A 19500-nucleotide genomic window follows, 5' to 3' on the forward strand; every position below is an offset into this window, starting at 1 on the left:
GCCTCATTTTAATGTGCTTTATTTCACTCTGCAGATATTGTGTTTGTTACAAACTGAAGGTTTATGGCAACCCTATACCAAGTAAGTCTATCAGCACCGTTTTACCAATAGTATGTGCTTACTTCATGGGTCTTTGTCACATTTTTAAAAATATTTCAAAGTTTTTCATTATTATCTGCTATGGTGAGTCTGTGATCAGTGATCTTGGATGTTACCATTCTAGTTGTTCAGGAGTGCTGTGAACCATGCCCTTTTGATACAGTAAACTTAACTGATAAATGCTGTGTTCCGACTGCTCCGCAAACCAGCCATTCCCCCATCTCTCCCTCTTCCTAGGCCTGCATATTCCCTGAAACACAACTATCTTGAAATTAATCCAGTTAATAACCCTACAATGGTCCCTAAGCATCCTAGTGAAAGAAGAGCCACAAGTCTCTCATTGTAAATCAAAAGCTAGAAATTATTAAGCTTAGTGAGAAGGGCACGTTAAAAGCTGAGACAGGCCAAAAATTAAGCCTCTTGTGCCAAACAACCAAACTGAACGGGAAGGAAAAGTTCTTGAAAGATATTAAAAGTCCTACTCCAATGAACACACAAATATTAAGAAAGTCAAAAAGCCTTATTACTGACATGGGGAAGTTTTAGTAGCCTAGGGAGAAGGTTCAACCAGCTACAACACTCCTTTAAGCCAAAACCCAATCCAGAGCAAGGCCCTCTCTTTAATTCTATCAAACCTGAAGAGAGGCAAGGAAGCTGCAGAAGAAAAGTAGCCATCTCTGCAACATAGACATACAAAGTACGGAAACAAGTGCTGACGTAAAAACTGAAATGTTACCCAAAGATCTAACTAAGATAATTGTTGAAGGTGACTACACTGAAAGAGATTTAAAATAAAGATGAAACTGCATTATATTTAAAGAACATGCTACCTAAGACTTTCACAGCCGGAGAGGTCAATGCCTGACTTGAAAGTCTCCAAGGACTAGCTGATGTTTTTGTTAGCCACTAATGCAATTGGTGAGTAAGTTGAAGCCAGTGCTCATTTACCCTTTAGAGAATCTTAGAGCCTGTAAGAATTAGACTAAGTCTACTCTGCCCATGCTCTATGAATAAAACAACAGAGCCTGGATGACAACACATCTCGTTACGACATGGCCTATGGAATATTTGAAGCTTGCTATAGAGACTTACTACTCACTGAAAAAAAATTCCTTTCTAACTATTACTGTTCACTGACAATGCACGTGGTCACCTAAGAGCTCTGATAGTTGTGCAATCAGATTTATGTTGTTTTCATGCCCATGAATACAACATCTCCATTCTGCAGCCCATGGATCAAGAGGACATTTCAATTTTCAGGTCTTCATATTTAAGAAATTTATTTCTTAAGGCTATACTTTCCATGGATGATGTTTCCTCTGATGGAAAAGTAAATAGGAAATCTTTTATTAGTGCATTATAGTTATAAATAATTATAGTTAAATACATGATAGTTGTGTTCATTTGGACAAAATCATGCACACATGAAATTTGATTTACTCCATTTCAGTCCCCAGTGCCCACTTTCCCTCTCCCTATTTTCCTTCCTCTACTGGTCTTCCTTTCACTCATTTTTTATTGATATATAGATATACATAAAGATGGAATTCACTGTGGTATATTTATACTTGCATATAATGTAATTTTGTTAAATTCATTCTGCATTTTCTCCCATTTCCCTTTCCTCTTCCATCCCTCTTGATCTCCTACTCCATTGATCTTCCCTGTGTCTTTATGATATCCAACCCCTTCTCCACTAATTTTGCTCTTCCACATACAAGAGAAAACAAATAGAAAAGATTTTAGAAAGTATTTACTACTTTAGATGTCATTTTAAAAAATCATGATTTACAAAATGGGATCAAAATAGCAACTTTAACAGGAGTTTTAAAGAAGTTGATTCCAACCCTCCCTGAGAGGTTCAAGAATTCAGTGAAGGAAGTAACTTCAGATGTGGTAGAAACAGAACTGGAAATCAAGACTGAAGAATTGCTGAAATCCTGTGATAAAACTTGAATGAAGAGTTGCTATTTATGGATGAACAGTTTCCTGAAATGGAATGTACTCTCAGTAAAGATGCTGTGAATGCTGGTGAAATGACAACAAATGATTTACAATATTAAATAAATTTGGTTGGTAGGCAGTGGCATGACTTGGAAGGATTAACTTCAATTTTGAAAGAATTTCTACTTGGGTAAAATGCTATGGAGAAATTGCATGCCATGTAGCAATTTCAGTCATGTGTAGAGAGCCACATCAATATACAAAAGACTCAACAAAAAACACACAAAATAGGACACAAAGTCTGAATAGAGGAATTTTTTTTTAATTTTTGTTGCATTTTAATACAATAATATGTGTATATTTAACACAATAAAATGCACTTACAAAAATAATTTTAGTAATGCATAACTTGTAAAAGAAAAAAATAGAAGCTGGTCAACCAATGTCATACCTAATGCAGGCCTGTTTTTTATTTTGCTTTTTGGGTTTTTTTTTTTTTTTTGGTCTTTTGTTGTTTGTGTTTTATATTTTATTGGTGGATATTAATTACACAGAACAATTGGTTTCCTTTTTCTTTGTGGCATATCTATACATGCATATAACACATTTTGATCAATTTCACTTCCTGATACTTCCCCTTATCCCCCCCCTCAATCTCCTTCCTCTATACTAATAGGCTCTTTTCTACATTCATAATGTCCATTCATCCTTTTATTTCTTTTTAATTTTCCTTTCCCTTTGGCTTCCAAATTGGAAAATCCATATGAAATTTGTCTTTCTTGCATCTGATGATCTCCAGTTCTACCCATTTTCTGCAAATGACATAATTCCATACTGCATTGTGTATATATCCAACCTTTTTTTTTTTTTCTGGTAGCATTGCTTCTGTTTTTTTTTTTTATTGTAAACAAATGGGATACATGTTGTTTCTCTGTTTGTACATGGCGTAAAGGCATACCATTTGTGTAATCATAAATTTACATAGAGTAATGTTGTTTGATTCATTCTGTTATTTTTTCCCTTCCCCCCACCCCTCCCACCCTTCTTTACCCTCTATACAGTACTTCCTTCCTCCATACTTGCCCCCCTCCCTAACCCTAACTCTAACCCTAACACTAACCCCTCCCATCCCCCATTATGTGTCAACATCCACTTATCAGCGAGATCATTCGTCCTTTGTTTTTTGAGATTGGATTATCTCACTTAGCATGATATTCTCCAATTTCATCCATTTGCCTGCACATGCCATAATTTTATCACTTTATGGCTGAGTAATATTCCATTGTGTATATATCTATATAGATATATCTATATATATAGATATATAGATATATAGATATATCACAGTTTCTTTATCCATTCAATTGAAGGGCATCTAGGTTGGTTCCAGAATCTGGCTATTGTGAATTGAGCAGCTATGAACATTGATGATGTGGCTGTATCTCTGTAGTATGCTGATTTTAAGACCTTTGGGTATAGGCCAAGGAGTGGGATAGTTGGGTCAAATGGTGGTTCCATTCCAAGTTTTCTAAGGAACCCCCACACTGCTTCCCAGAGTGGCTGCACTAATTTGCAGCCCCACCAGCAATGTATGAGTGTACCTTTCTCCCCACATCCTCGCCAACACCTGTTATTCCTTGTATTCTTGATAATTGCCATTCTAATTGGGGTGAGATAGAATCTTAGGGTGGTTTTGATTTGCATTTCTCTTATTACTACAGATGTGGAATATTTTTTCAGATGTTTGTTGATTGCTTGTAGATCTTCTGTGAAGTGTCTGTTCATATCCTTAGCCCATTTGTCGATTGGGTTATTTGAATTCTTGGTGTAGAGTTTTTTTGAGTTCTTTATAATTCTGGAGATTAGTGCTCTATCTGAAGTATGACTGGCAAAGATATTCTCCCACTCTGTGGGCTCTTTCTTCACATTGCTGATAGTTTCCTTTGCTGAGAGAAAGCTATTTAGTTTGAATCTATCCCAGTTGTTGATTCTTGCTTTTATTTCTTGTGCTATGGGAGTCTGTTGAGGAAGTCTGGTCCTAAGCCGACATGTTGAAGATCTGGACCTACTTTTTCTTCTATAAGATGTAGGGTGTCTGGTCTGATTTAAAGGTCCTTAATCCATTTTGAGTTTAGTTTCGTGCATGGTGAGGGATAAAGGTTTAGCTTCATTCTGCTGCATTTGATTTCCAATTTTCCCAGCACCATTTGTTGAAGAGGCTATCTTTTCTCCATTGCATATTTTTGGCCCCTATGTCTAGTATGAGAAAATTGTATTTATTTGGATTTGTGTCCATGTCCTCTATTCTGTACCATTGATCTACCTGTCTATTTTGGTACCAATACCATGCCGTTTTTGTTACTATTGTTTTGTAATAGAGTTGAAGATCTGGTATTGCGATACCTCCTGCTTCATTTTTCCTGCGAAGGATTGCTTTAGCTATTCTGGGTTTCTTATTCTTCCAGATGAATTTCATAATTGCTTGCTCTATTTCTGTAAGGTAAGTCATTGGGATTTTAATTGGAATTGCATTGAATCTGTATAGCACTATTGGTAGTATGGCCATTTTGACAATATTAATTCTTCCTATCCAAGAACATGGGAGATCTTTCCATCTTCTAAGGTTTTCTTTAATTTCTTTCTTTAGTGTTCTGTAGTTCTCATTGTAGAGGTCTTTCACCTCTTTTGTGAGATTGATTCCCAAGTATTTCATTTTTTTCAAAGCAGTTCTGAATGGGGTAGTTTTCCTAATTTTTCTTTCCAAAGATCCATCACTTATGTATAAAACTGCATTAGATTTATGAGCACTGATCTTATATCCTGCTACTTTACTGAATTCACTTATGAGTTCTTAATGTTTTCTGGTGGAATTTCCTGGTTCCTCTAAGTATATAATCATATCATCAGCAAATAGGGATAGTTTGAGTTCTTCTTTTCCTAGTCATATCCCTTTAATTTCTTTGGTCTGTCTAATTGCTCTGGTTAGAGTTTCAAGGACGATATTGAATGGAAGTGGTGAAAGGGGGCATCCCCGACTTGTTCCAATTTTTAGGGGGAATGCTTTCAGTTTTTCACCATTTAGAATGATATTAGCCATGGGCTTAGCATAAATGGCCTTTACAATGTTAAGGAATGTTCCCACTATCCCTATTTTTTCTAGTGTTTTGAGCATGAAGGGGTGCTGTATTTTATCAAATACTTTTTCTGCACCTATTGAAACAATCATGTGATTCTTGACTTTAAGTCTATTGATATGGTGAATGACATTTATTGATTTCTGATGTTGAACCAACCTTGCATCCCTGGGATGAAACCCACTTGATCATGGTGCACTATCTTTTTAATATGTTTCTGTATGCAATTTGCTAAAATTTTGTGGAGAATTTTTTCATCGATGTTCATTAAGGATATTGGTCTGAAATTTTCTTTCCTCGATGTGTCTCTGTCTGGTTTAGGTATCAGTGTGATATTGGCTTCATAGAATGAGTTTGGGAGGGTTCCCTCCTCTTCTATTTCATGGAATACTTTGAGAAGTATTGGAATGAGGTCTTCTTTAAAGGTTTTGTAGAACTCAGCTGAGAACCCATCTGGTCCTGGACTTTTCTTTGTTGGTAGGCTTTTGATGACCTCTTCTATTTCATTGCTTGAAATTGGTCTATTTAAATTGTGTATGTCTTCCTCGTTCAGTTTAGGCAATTCATATGTCTCTAGAAACCTGTTGATGTCTTTGAAATTTTCTATTTTGTTGGAGTATAGATTTTCAAAATAGCTTCTAATTATGTTTTGTATTTCACTCGTGTCTGTTGTGATATTTCCTTGTTCATTCCAAATTTTAGTGATTTGGGTTTTCTCTCGTCTTCTCTTTGTTAGTGTGGCTAAGGGTTTATCAATTTTGTTTATTTTCTTCAAAGAACCAACTATTTATTTTGTCAATTTTTTGTATTGTTTCTTTTGTTTCAATTTCGTTGATTTCAGCTCTGAGTTTAACTATTTCCTGTCTTCTACTACTTTTGGTGTTGGTCTGTTCTTCTTTTTCTAGGGCTTTGAGCTGTAGTGTTAGGTCGTTTATTTGTTGAGTTTTATTTCTTTTATTGAATGTGCTCCATGAAATAAATTTTCCTGTAAGTACTGCTTTCATACTGTCCCAGAGATGTTGATATGATGTTTCTTTGTTCTCATTTACCTCTAAGAATTTTTTAATTTCCTTCCTAATATCTTCTGTTGTCCATTCATCATATAATAGCATATTGTTTAATCTCTAGGTGTTGGAGTAGTTTGTTTTTTACTCTTTCATTTATTTCTAATTTCAATCCATTATGATCTGATAGAATACAAGGTAGTATCTCTATCTTCTTCTATTTGCCAACGTTAGCTTTGTGGCATAATATATGGTCTATTTTAGAGAAGGATCCATGTGCTGCTGAGAAGAAAGTGTATTCATTCTTGGTTGGATGGTATATTCTATAAATGTCTGTAAAGTCTAAATTGTTGATTGTGTTATTGAGATCTATGGTTTCTTTGTTCAATTTTTGTTTGGAATATCTGTCCAGTGGTGAAAGAGGCGTGTTAAAATCACCTAGTATTACTGTGTTATGGTCTATTTGGTTTCTGAAATTGAGAAGGATTTGTTTGACATACATGGGGTGAGCCACTGTTTGGGGCATAGATATTTATGATTGTTATGTCTTGCTGATTTATGCTTCCCTTAAGCAGTATGAAATGTCGTTCTTTATCCCTTCTGACTAACTTTGGCTTGAAGTCCACATTATCTGAAATGAGGATGGATACTCCAGCTTTTTTGCTGAGTCCATGTGCATGGTATGTTTTTCTCCAACCTTTCACCTTTAGTCTATGGATATCTTTTTCTATGAGGTGAGTCTCTTGCAGGCAACATATTGTTGGATCTTTCTTTTTAATCCGATCTGCCAGTCTATATCTTTTGATTGATGAGTTCAGGCCATTAATATTCAAGGTTATTATTGAGATGTGATTTGTATTCCCGGTCATTTGGCTCATTTTATTTATTTATTTATTTATTTATTTATTTATTTATTTATTTATATATTTTGACATGACTTGGTTCCTCCTCTATTTGACGATTCCTTTAGGATAGTTCCTCCCATTGCTGATTTGCTTTTTTTTTTTTCCCATCTCTTTCTCATGGAATATTTTGCTGAGAATGCTCTGTAATGCTGGCTTTCTTTTTGTAAATTCTTTCAGCTTTTGTTTATCATGGAAGGATTTTATTTTATCGTCAAATTTGAAGGTAAGTTTTGCTGGGTATAAGATTCTTGGTTGGCATCCATTTTCTTTCAGGGCTTGAAAAATTTTGTTCCAGGCCCTTCTAGCTTTTAGGGTCTGGATTGAAAAAATCTGTTGATATCCATATTGGTTTCCCCCTGAATGTAATTTGGTTCTTTTCTCTCACAGCCTTTAAAATTCTGTCTTTATTTTGTATGTTAGGTATTTTCATTATAATGTGCCTTGGTGTGGGTCTGTTGTAATTTTGTGTATTTGGAGTCCTACAAGCCTCTTGAACTTGATTTTCCATTTCATTCTTCAGATTTGGGAAATTTTCTGATATTATTTCATTGAATAAATTGTTCATTCCTTTGGCTTGTTTCTCTAGGCCTTCCTCAATCCCAATAATTCTTAAATTTGACCTTTTCATGATATCCCATAGTTCTTGTAGATTCTGTTCATGATTTCTTACCATCTTCTCTGTTTGTTCAACTTTGTTTTCAAGGTTAAATATTTTGTCTTCAATGTCTGAGGTTCTGTCTTCCAGGTGTTCTATCCTATTGGATATGCTTTCTATGGAGTTCTTAATTTGGTTTATTGTTTCCTTCATGTCAAGGATTTCTGTTTGGTGTTTTTTCAATATCTCTAACTCTTTATTGAAATGATCTTTTGCTTCCTGTATTTGCTCTTTTAACTGTCGATTGGTGCAATCATTCAATGCCTGAATTTGCTCTTTCATCTCATCATTCAGTGCGTGCATTTGCTCTTTCATCTCATCATTTGCTTCTCTGATCATTTTAATTATGTACATTCTGAACTCCTTTTCTGTCATTTCTTCTGCCATGCTGTCATTGGGTTTTATTGATGTAACATCTAGATTTGTTTGCAGCATTTTCTTTCCTTGTTTTCTCATATTGTTCAGGTATCAGTGGACTGCTGAGATATTGCAGATTTCCTCTATTGACTTACAATGTCCCTGAAGATTTCTAGTGTATCCCCTCTTAGCCTTCAGTAGGCTGAAGTCTTGGAGGAAGTTGATAATGCTGTGCTCCACAAGGAAGCTGCCTCTCTAGGAGTGGTGGCCTCCAGGTGGGGTATATTCCCTGCTAGTGGGCAGAGGTGCCCCCACTTGTTGACCAATGGTCATCCAAAGGGAAACTAGGCTGCGGGCTGAGGAAAGGCCTGTTTGGGCCTGTGTCTCTGGTTTTATTGTCCTTGTGGGAAAACCTCACCCAGCAGGGAATACTCACCGCTGGGGAGTCTTGCTGGTCAGTTCCCCTCCTAGAGGTCCCCCTCAATCTACAACTACTGCCTGGGCTCGGCTGTCTTCCTCTGCAATGTTCCCAGGGGCCCGGATCTACCTCCTGGGCCTGGGAGCCTCGTCCTGTGCAGAATAGTCTCCTTAGGCTGCCCCTCCTCAGAGAATCTGCCCGCAGTCCTGGAACCTTTGCTCTGCCCCTCAGCTTATCTCTGTGCGGCTCTTCCACCAAGAAGCCGCCTAGGTCCTGAGACCGTGCTCCGCACATAATTGCCTGGCTATTCGGTCCCTCCTCTGAGCAGCCACCTGAAGCCCCGTACAGTCGCTCCGAGTCCCAGCAACCCACCACACGCCTCCTCCTTCGCGCAGCTTCCCAGTGTTCCGTGGGGTCGCTCCGAGTCCAAGTGACCCGCCACACACCTCTTCCTCCTCCAGGCAGCCGCCCAGAGTCCGGTGCGGTCGCCACGAGTCCAAGCAACTCACTGTGCATCTTCTCCTCCCGACAGCCACCCATAGCCCTGGTTTAGTCACTCTGAGCCCAAGCGCCCCTTCGCGCTCCTCCTCCTCCTCCGAGCAGTCGCCTGGAGTTCAGGAGCAGTTGCTCTGAGTCCAAACAACTCACCACACACCTCCTCCTCTGGGCAGCCCCCCCAGTATTCAGGAGCGGTTGCTCCAAGTCCAAGCAACCCGCTGCGTTCCTCCTCCTCCTCCAGGCATCCCCCGGGTGTTCAGGAGCAGTCGCTCTGAGTCCAAACATCTCATCGCGTGCCTGCTCTGGGCAGCTGCCCGAAGCCCTGATGCAGTCACTCTGAGTTCAAGCGACCCACCGCGCTTTTCCGCCTCCTCCGGGCAGCCTCCTGGTGTTCAGGAGCGGTTGCTCTGTATCCAAAAACCTCGCTTCACACCTCCTCCTTGGGCAGCCGCTGGAGCCCCAGTGGTTGCTCCAAGTCCAAGCGCTGTGCTGAGCGGCCTCCTCTATGATGCTCCCAGTTGTCCAAGTTCACTGCTCCAGTGGGGGGAGGGGTGTCTCATTGGGCAGCTCTAATTCACAAAGTTCCCTGCGTTCCGGGACTACCACCCTATTCAGGACGCCTCCCCAACGGGAGAGACTCACCCAGCGTCTTTGAGTTGGTCCCAAGTCTCTCAATATCTCCTCTTCTTGAATCCTGAGTCCTAGAACAACATGAAATGCAACCACCCTCTAGTCCGCCATCTTGAAAATCCGAAAAGTTTTGAAGTTAAAAGGTGAAAACGTTTCTTTAGAGAGAACTATTGATGGGTTTTAGACCTTGGATAGTAAGTCATTCCACCACTATCCTGGAACTTTACAAGAGGGTCTTCAAGATTTATTGGATGGCTTGGTTTGGCAATACACAATAGAATCCATGGATAAGGATCGGACACTATGCTAAAAGTGAGATGTGGTGGCTGAAGACAGAGCAGGTATGACAGCTATATCTGGGACAGCATGAGTCTTAGTCAGTTGCAGTTTCTATAACAAAACACCATAATAAGACTAAAACAAGAGAATTATTTCTCACTGTTCTGTAAGCTGAAGAATCCCAGATCAAGGTTCTGGCATGGTTTGGTTCTGGTAAGGGCCCTCTTCCTGGTTTATAAATGGCTGTCTTCTCAGTGTCTTCACATGGCAGAGGGAAAAGGTATCTCTGCCAGAGACACCAGATAAAGCTCTCTGGCGTCTCTTCTTATAAGGGATCTAATCCCATCTTTACAGAATGGATATAAGTTAGGGATGGTGCCTGAAAAGAAAGGCTTTTGATTATATTTAAATGTTTGTGTTCTTCCGAACACATGTTAAATTCAAAACCCTTAAGAGGGAGTCACTAGAAATTCATCTTTATTATACACTTCTTTTTAAGACTAGTTTCCTCTTTTTCTTCTCTACCCACTTACTCCTTGTAATCTTGAAACTCATTTTCCATAGAAATTGCCATTATTAGTTATTGGTGAGTTCTTTCAAATAACTTTTTAAAAAATAACAATAGAAACTATTTCAGAGAAGTTAAATCCAGTCCTACTTTAGAATAAAGACAAATGATGACAAAGTTGGTTTTATCCCCAAAATACAAGAAATATTTCATATTGGGCATCATTAATATAATTCATCCCATTAGTTGATCAAAGAAAATCCCTAAATTTCATAAAATCACTACTGACTTTAATAAATCTTAGGAAATAAGACTAATATCTGATTGTGACAAGGATCTCAGGTTGAACATGCATCAGAATTCTGTAGTGAAGAGTGTTGCAAAGGCTTTAAGCATTATCCAACCCTTATTAAACATCACAAGGTTTATAGTGATGAGAGATCATACAAATGTATGGACTGTGTCAAAGGTTTTCAACTCAACCCTTTCTCACTGCCAGAGAATTCATATTGGAGAAAATTCATATGAATGTAAAGAAGGAGGCAAAGCTCTTAATAAGAGTTCATTTTTGTTTTTTAACTTGACTTGGTTTCCCCTTTGACTCTTTCTCTAGTGTAGTTTCTCCCTTTGCTAACTTTCATTGTTTTTCATTTCCTCCTTGTGGAATATTTTTCTTAGAGTATTCTGTAGTTCATGCTTTCAATTTGTAAATTCTTTTAACTTTTGTTTATCATGGAAGGATTTTATTTTATCATCAAATCTGAATGTTAGTTTTGTTGGGTATAAGATTCTTGGTTGGCTTCCACGTTATTTTAGAGTTTGAAATATGTTGTTCCAGAACCTCCTACTCTTTAGTGTCTGGACTGAGAAATCTGCTGATGGTCATATTGGATTCCCTGTATATGTCATCTGATGGTTTTCTCTCACAGACTTTAAAATTCTATCTTTATTCTGTATGTTAGACATTTTCATTATAATGTGCCTTAGTGTGGGACTGTTGTAATTTTATACATTTGGTGTCTTGTTAGCCTCTTGTATTTGATTTTCCATTTCATTCTTTGGGTTTTGGAAATTTTCTGACATTATTTCATTGAGCAGATTTTTCATTCATTTGTTTTGTAACTCTGTGTCTTTCTCAATCCAAATAATTCTTATATTTGGTCTTTTCATGTTATCTCATAATTTTTGGAGGTTCTGTTCATGTTTTCTTTCAATCTTCTCTTTGTAGTGAAGTTTATTTGCAAGATGAAATATTTTGTCTTCATTGTCTTAGATTCCATCTTCTAAGTGATCTAGTCTGTTGGTGATGCTTTCCATTGAGATTTTAATTTGGTTTATTGTTTCCTTTATTTCAAGGATTTTGGCTTCTTTTTATTTTAGAATCTCCATCTCTGTATTGAAATAATCTTTTGTTTCCTGCATTTGATCTTTTAACTGTTTATTAAAGTGATGCTTCATTGCTTAAATTTGCTCTCTTATATCCTACTTTATTTCACAGATCATTTTAATTTTGTACATTCTGAAATTTATTTCTAACATTTCTTCTACTGTGCTGTCAATGTATTCTATTAATATAGCATCTTGATTTGTTTGGAGTGTATTGTTCCCTTGTTTTCTCATGTTGTTCGTATGTCTTTTCCTCTTGCAGTGCAGACCTGAGTTATTATAATTTCCACCCTAGAGGTTTAAAGTGTACCTGCAAGTTTCCAATACATGATCTTTAAGGGAGAGATCAATATTGACATTACTCAATGCAAATAGTAGGAATCTTAAACAAAATATCCCTTAAGATGCTAACAGTTTTGTTACAATAACCAAAGATGATGTGCTCAATTATCATCTACAACATAAATATTAGGTTTACAATAAGGTCTACAATTTCTAATGGTGGCTAGAGAACAGGAGAGGGGTGTAGGATATGATGTTAATGAGGTAGGGGTGAGATTATAGAGGTGTTTGATCATAGAAAGTGTGAAAGAGGAATCAAAAGAAGTTGGTTGTTAGCAAGAGAAAAGAGAGAGATTCCAAGGAAACAGATAAATGAGAGTAAAAAAAAGGAAAAAGAGAAATATGAAAAAAAAAAAATAAAAGAATATACAACCAAAGTATAATACACTACTCAAATCCCAGTCCTGATGCATGAAAACTACTTGATTTCATAAATGTTGGGGGTGTGAGAGCAGGCAATGAAAAAAAAAATTAGGGGTAAAAAAGGAGCCTTGAGGGAAGATTGAACGGTTATTTCTGTTGGGAATCAATATCTTCTCTGTTTCCCTTCTCATCTGATAAGTGTGGTTCTCTGGAGTTTGTTGGTAACTCCACCCTCAGGATGGTAAAAGCTACTACAGTGTGAGGACTAGACTTGGAGGTTGGACTCCTGGAGGTGGGGTAGAGCAATTGCCTGTCTCACTGGAAGACTTCACCCAAGGGCTCTCCTTTGGGGTCCACTCATGTGATTCAGGACCCTGGTCTTAGCCCTTTACCTCATTGTGGGCTCCACAGTTCCTGGTCTCTATTTTAGTCTCTAAATTGTATCTCTCCTGCCTCCACCCTTTTGAGTTACTAATCAGGAACTTCTCTCCCTAGATGTCCTGGGGGCTGAGTGCTGGGATCTGGGTGCCTATACAGGAAAATTTTTCAGTCTTGGTCAGATCAAGACCAGGTATTGAAAGCTGAGGACCAGCCACAGAGCTGCAAGTGCTGGGCCATGTTAGTGTCTAGGGGGTGGTTGGGAGCCTGGGGATTAAGGAGCTGGAGGGCCCTGTTGATTGCCATACCAGTGGGACCAGTAAATCAGTGGATGTTCTACTAGGGAACAAGTTATGAAGCAGGTTCCAGTCAGGTCTCAGGAAGTGCTCCCATGTTGTCTGGAATCCCAATGAGTGCTGGGCAGGTTGGTTGGCTGAGCTGGAATCAAGATGCCCTCAAACCCTGTTCCAATATACTGACCCCTTGCAAGGTTCTATCCTGCCTCTGCAACAAGATGGTGGCTATTGGTACACCTACAGAGCTATCTCAGACGTAACAAAGCTTCCAGGGACCTTGGTGAGTCAGACCCTGTTACCCTAGATGGAAGCAGCCACGTCCTCTGAAGGCACTGGGATTACAAGTATACGCCACCACTCCTATTTTGTTTCTTTTAAAATTTTTCCTCAGACTTATTTTTTTTTTTTTTTTTGTATAGAGCTGGGTATGTAGGTCAGTGATAGAGGCATTGCCTAGCCTGTGCATAACCCTTGGTTTCAGCCCCAGCATCATAAAAACAAATCAATAATATGCAATATAAGATAAAAAAAAATCATTGACGTGACTGCATCACTGTAGTATGCTGATTTTAAGTCCTTTTGATATAAACAGAGGAATTGAAAAATTGAATCAATTGGTGATTCCATCCCAAGTTTTCTGAGGAATTTCCTATTTCTTGTCATCTTGATAATTGCCATTCTTATTGAAGTGAGATGGAATCTTAGAGTAATTTTGATATGCATTTCTCTACTTGCTAACAGATGTTGAACATTTTTTCATATACATGTTGATCAATTTTATTTCTTATTCTGTTAATTGTTTATTCAGTTCCTTAGCCATTTAACAATTATGTGCTATAAGGATTTCAAAACTTCATAAATCATTTCTCAGTAGTGATTAAGAACAAAGAACTAATTGTGGATAGCTGCTAACCAGCATGATGGGGCTAGAAAGATGGAATGGGTCATTGGCATAATTCTTGAAGAGGAGATGATGCAGTCCAAACTGTACATGAACATAAACCCATGAACAACAGAATGGACTGCGTGGCCCTTTGTTCTAGGGATGCAATTAACGACAGGATGGTACTGTGAAGGTGCTGGGACTACCTCTTACACTTGCAGAAGAGGGTCATTGTGTCCCCATTTGAGAGGCCTATGAGCCCCATAAAAAACCCATCACTGACTATTCCCAATGTAGAAAATAAATGCTGAAGAAAATAACTTATGGGTCAAATTGTGTAGGATTAAATAATAAATATAAGACCATGCATATTGACCATGGAGTTTTTAAGAGCAGAGATTGAGAAGTGAGCACTGACTGACATGTAGAAGACCCACAGGAAAAGAAGGTACATGGTTTCTGATGTGGACTTATGTTTGAGGTTTGCCAAGCAGGAGCTTCTGGGGCTGAGGTTGATAATCTGGGGTACAATCTTCTGGCAGGTGGCACAAATGAAGAATCCCCTCAACAACCTGTGCAAGTAGATTAGTGATTTACATTTGATGTCATCCCCCAAATCCTGAGACAAAATAACATCTGTAGCTATGAGTTCCATGATGAGCAGCATCTCTAGGTGAAATGGAGCCATGAGACCAATGGTCAGATCTGTGGGCTTGAGCCTGTGCTGTAGAAGAAATGTGAAGGTGTAGAAGAGAAGAAGAATGGTGTTGCCTGAGATCTGAAGGACACATCAGAGAAAAATGCATATCTTAATAATGGTATCTTATTGGTCAAGGAATCAAATGGTAAGTGAGGAGAAAAGCAAGAAAAATTCTTTATCACAGATATGGACACATCCATCAATCTCAGCATACACATAGCTATTAACGACATATGTGGATCCCTCTTGCTTTATTCTTTCCTGACACCCTCCAGAAGGCATTGCCTCATTTTACTCATTAGGGAATGAATTTTTTTTTCCATTCCTGGTTTGCCACATTGCATCAGGTTTCCTGTACCTTAAAAATATCATGAGTTCTAATCCAGCCTTAACAACTTATTGAGTGACCCAAGCAACTTACTGAAACACTGTCTCAAAATAAAATATAAAAAGGGCTGGAAATGTGACTCAGAGGTTAAGTATACCTAGGTTTACTCCTTGGTACAAATAATTTATCATTTGTCATAGTAATATTTTCCCATTTTTATCTCATTTTGCAGTTTTCAGAGGCTTTTTCTTATTTGATTTTCATTTTTGTCATCTTATGAAGGGTCAGATACATATTCAATGTCTACAATTTTTGGTGAATTCAAATGGAAGGATTGCATGACTGTAAACAATTCCAGCCTTTCTGTAATGGTTAGTTTGAATTGTCAACTTAATCAGATTAAAAGATACAGACAATTAAGAGGATTTGGGTTTGTCCATGAGGGCGGGCATGTCTAAGAATGATTGAAATGTGGGATAGTTAACTGAAGTGGAGATGCTCCATTAGCATGGGCAGAACCACCCAATAGGATGGTAGTTTGGATGGAATAAAAGTTGGAAGAACAAGGAAGCAGATGCAGATACAAGTTTGACTCATCCTGAATGAGTTCTTGATTGCTGCTTCAGTTGTCTGAGGATATTGGACACTTGCTTCTTTACTCTTCCAAAGTGGACTCTGCCAGTGATTCTCCAGGTAGTTTCTAGAAGCCTTGGTCTCAGACTAGGGTAGCACTGTTGCTCCCTCATGTTCTGGGACTTCCACTTCTTAGACTGCACAGCTACAGGTTCTTCCAGCTCTCCAACCTGCAGACATCCATTGTGGACTATTCAGCGTGAAAGCCAATCCCTTTTTACACTCCTACTTTCTGTTGATTCTGTTTCTGTAGAGATCCCTGACTAATACACTTCCCAACCAATGAGTCTGAATGAAGTAGACAAACAATAGACGTATGATTTCAGAGCTGTCTTCATTCAACTTTATTACCAGAGCAAGTACCTTTATATAGTAACTGAGTAAATGTTGATAATTGTGCATTCTAAGGGAAAAAAAAAAAAGAATTCTGTAGTGAACTTGGACAGATGTTTTGCAACTTGACTATACCACCCATCTATGATGCATCTGGTCAAACATGAGATGCTATGATAATGGGTTGTAAAACACCCTAATGACTTCCAAGACAATTAAGTAAACAGTATCATCTCATGGTGTTGTTGGGGCAAGCAATGATTCTATACCCTAGCTTCACATTAAATCATCTGGAGGGCTTTTGAAGCATACTGACACAGGATGAACAGGGCCCATCTCAGAGATGCTGACTCAATTCACCTAAAGAGAGGCCCAGGTATTTTTTCTTTTTATTTAACTGATACATTAAAAACCTAAAACTTATACATGTTTTATGAAGTACCATGTGAGGTTTCAGTACATGTACACACTGTGTAATGTTTAAATCCAGGTTAAACATATCTATTTCCTTGAATATTCATTATTTCTTTATTTTTTAAGATATTTTTTATTAGTTGATAAACCTTTATTTTAAAGAGGTCCTGAGAAATCAAACCCAGTGCCTCACACATGCTAGGCAAGTGCTCTACCACTGAGCCACAACCCTAGCCCCTATTTATCATTTCTTAATGCTGAAAGCATTCAAATGATTTCTGAAAAATACAGTATATTATCAATATCTATAGTCACCTCATTCTGTAAGAGCACACCACAACTTCTTACTCCTAACTGTAACTTAGTACCCACTGACCAATTTCTCCCCATCCCTCCCTTCCCTCATTCTCCTTATCCTAATTGCTTTTCTGCTCTCAACTTCTATGAGATCAACTTTTTTAGATGCTACATGAGTGAGATCATGTAGTATTTGTTGTTCTCTGCCTGGTTTATTTCACTTAATATAAAGACCCATGTTGTCACATGATGAAATTTCATTTTTTTATAGATTAATAGTATTCTAATGCATATATGCACCACATTTTCTTCATCAAATCATCAGCTGATGAACACTGAGGTTTCATTTCTTGGCTTTTGTGAGTAGTTCTGCAATGAACTTGGGCATGTAGTTATCTGCTTGGCATGCTGACTTCATTTCCTTTAAGTAGTGGGATTGATTAGTCCTTAGACCATACAGCCAGTAGTGGGAATGCTTTAGTTTGTGAAGGACCCTCCACACTGTTTTCCATAATGGCTATACTAATTCACATTCCCACCAATAGCACGAAACAGTCCCTTGTTTTCACATCCTCTCCAGGATTCATTATTTTGAGTCTTTTGGATAATGGTCATGCTTACTAGAGTAAGGTGAATCTTATTGTGGTCTTGAGTTGCATTTTCCTGATAGTGATATTCAGTATTTTTCATGTACCCATTTGCCTAATGTGAATTTAGATTTATTGCCCATTTTTAATTGGGTTATTTGTCCTCTATTTCTGCGCTGATCATTATTATTTTCTTCCTTCTGATAATGTGGGATTTGCTTTGTTCTCCTTTTTCTAGCTCCTTGAGATACTAACTAGGCAACCTATCGTTGCGCAGTTAAGACCTCTTTGTCTTTGTAATGTAAGTATTGCTTGTTATACACTCTCTTAGTACTGTTTTTGCTTTATCTCATAGGTTTTGGCATGCTGTTTCCATTTTATATTTGCCTTAAGATTTTTTAAAATTTCTTCCTTGATTTCCTTTTTATTTATTGTTTTATTCAAGAGTAAGTTGCCTAACTTACAAGTGTTTGCATGGTTTCCAAAGCTTTTCTGGTTATTGATTTCTGGTTTTGCTATTGTGGTCAGAAAAGATACTCAATGTGATTTCCATTTTTTAAAATTTGTTGACACTTCTTTTGTGGCCTTTCATATGATTTATCCTAAAGAATGTTCCATATGGTATTGAGAAGAATGCTTATCTGTAGTTGATGGGATGGAATGTTCTGTAAAGGTCTACTAGGTCCATTTGACTTGCTTTTTCTTTCATTTCTCAGTTATATAATATTTCATCATAAAATAAGGGAGATGTGATTTATTTCATAGCAACAACAAATCTGAGAAAGGAAGGCTTTGAAAAATTACTCTCAAAGATACAAAACCTTCTCACTTGAACATCCTTAATAATCATAAAAGTAATGAAGCACCTTTCAGAATGATCTGGTTTCTGATTATGCACTTACTTCAAGTACTACATTTTTTAGGCCTCCTATGCTCTAGTAAAACTTCTTGCACTGCAACATCCTTGCTTCCCAAAACTTCATTCCTAACTTTTATAATTTTAAAACTATCATTCTCTTTAATGAAAGAGGGCAAATCAGTGACTAATTAGTCAATGGAAATTCACATTTGTGTCTTTTTGAAGACAAGAGCAAAGGACTCACAAGATCAGACAAAGCATATAGCACATATTTACTTTGGTACAAGAGCCTTTTTTTGGATTGAACCCAGAGCCTCATGCATGGGAGGCAAGCACCCTACCAACTGAGCTATATCCCCAGTCCACAAGAGCTCTTGAATTGTTTCCCCAAGTCAATGTTTGCCAGACAAAAGTAAAAAACAATTTTCAAGAAACATCTACCAGAGAGGGGAAGCAGGAATATTTCTGTGTGAACTCCTAGATATTTAATATAAAAGCACAAAACATCTTCACACTGATTCTCATGCTTAGTACATAAACTACTCAAACTCCCTCATTAAAGAGAAAAACACCCTTCAGTTCTGGAGTTTCTTCTCAACGACTTAGAAATGTGGTCTCTACTCAGCACCAAAAACCTCACAGCACATGCTTCAAACTGGGTTTACGTTGCACGGCATTTTGTTCAATTCTTTTCTTTTCTTTTTTTTTTTTTTTTGGTTACCAGAGATTGAACTCAGGGGCACTCAATCACTGGGCCACATCCCCAGCCCTATTTTGTATTTTATTTAGAGACAGGGTCTCACTGAGTTGCTTAGCACCTCACTTTTGCTGAGGTTGCCTTTGAACTCACGATCCTTCCCCCCCTCCACCCCCAGCCTCCTGAGCTGCGGGGATTACAGGCGTGTGCCACCCATGCCCAGCAGTTCAATTTAATTCTTGCAAATTTGTTTGACCTTTTATTATGTTTATTCTATTTAAACTAGTCAATTTGAACTACCTCCTTCAGGGCCAGGAATGTTCCTTTTCATTTTTATTCCATAGCAACTGGTACCAATTAGCACTCAATAACTGGATAACAGGTACTTAAAAGTCTTCTCCTTTTTCACTCTAAGGCAAGAGCTCACATGCATATGAACCTAAGTGAACTGTCTCTGGGGAAAGGAGGTCTCTTCAAACACTATTTGTCAGGAGAATTTTCCCTGTTAAGATTCTCAGTTAAGACTAGGGATGTTGCTCAGTGGAAGAAAAAAAAAGGCTGCTTATTAGTTTG

This window comes from Sciurus vulgaris, assembly GCF_902686455.1.
Source record: "Sciurus vulgaris genome assembly, chromosome: 10".
In the NCBI taxonomy this organism is placed as follows: Eukaryota; Metazoa; Chordata; class Mammalia; order Rodentia; family Sciuridae; genus Sciurus; species Sciurus vulgaris.